This window comes from Nestor notabilis, unplaced genomic scaffold (genome assembly GCF_000696875.1).
Source record: "Nestor notabilis isolate BGI_N333 unplaced genomic scaffold, ASM69687v1 scaffold17098, whole genome shotgun sequence".
Taxonomy (NCBI): domain Eukaryota; kingdom Metazoa; phylum Chordata; class Aves; order Psittaciformes; family Psittacidae; genus Nestor; species Nestor notabilis.
In genome coordinates, this window is record NW_009939945.1 from 4,052 (window position 1) to 5,422 (window position 1,371).

Sequence of the window (1,371 nt, forward strand, 5' to 3'; positions counted from 1 at the left end):
CTACTTCATTTCTCTTGACCCTGCACCCACACCGCTTCTCTTTTCCTAGGAATGCAGGGATTTCACCTCATGCTGATCACCCGGGGCCAGATCCAGGCTGAACCCCTGCGCCGGTGGCGTGGCTGAGCCCTGCAGCCCCGGAGCCAGCAGCGCAGGCAGCGATTCCCTCAGCTCCACCGCCCTCTGCGGGTCTGCAGCACCATTTCCAGCCGGATCCCAGGCAAATCCAACGGCCACGGCCGCGCTCACGGTGCTGCAGGGAACCGAGGGCCTCAGACCGAGTCCTGCAAGCAGAAAGTAAGCGCTCTTACTCCATTTATGACCCAATCTAGGAGAGAAAACACAGTAAAACAGGATGAAGGAAACGTTACCGTCGTCTTTATGCAACACTCATGTCCTCAGCTCGCTGCTGGCTCAGTCCTGCCCATCCCAGCAGTAAAACCCGCTCTGTATTCCCAAAAGCTCACCACCAATGGGGTCAAACCAGGGGGTGCAGCCCAATTGCAGCCCCTGATAATGAGTCAGGGTTAAATAGTAAGTGAGCACCCGGGATTTTACTTGTTTTATGGCCATCACCCCCCCAGGTGCTGGGTGAGGCTCAGCACAGAGCCTGTGGCCCAGGTCCTGCCTGACATTTTTGGGGCAAGCCTGATGAAACCATGGAGCAGCCACTTGGGAATGAACGTTGGCCTGTGTGAGCGAGCTGGCAGCATCCAGCAGCATTGCAGAGCTATAAATAAGGCCCTTTGGAGAGGAACCTGCACAGGGCCCGTGCGCTGGATCCAACCACAGCCCAGCCAGCCAAAAATTCACCCAGGAGGAAGGAAAAGCATCCGGGAAAGACCTCCCTGCTAGGGAGATGCGTGGGGCCGTGCCATAGAAGTGGGAAGCAAACAACCACCCGCAGCGAGAGTGAGGGTTTTGGGCACAAAAGCTTCACTTTAGCCTCCAAGAGAACAGCACACAGCAGCTCAGGCTGGGAAAAGCCTCCTGGGCTCAATTTTGGCAGCATGGGATGGTCCCACTAGTGTGGACAGGGATTAAAATGCAGAAGAAGAGATGCAGAACTCCTATCAGAAATAAAACAAGTCATGAGCAGCTTCAGCCCCAGTAAAAAGTATTTATTATTTCAATTACAATAAGCCCCACATGTAGGGTGAAAAAATAGTTACAAAAAATTCCCTCCCTATCCTTCCTTTTACATATAAATATTAAAAATCCCTCTACAGCTTTGCAAGAAGGTGCCCCATGAGACAACACACAGCACCTGAGCTACTGTCAGTGGTTTCCTCTTAAAACTGCAAAAAGAGCATTAAAAATAACCCTTACAAAAGCCTCTCACCCCCCCCCCGGTGCCAAACTGGCCACGGA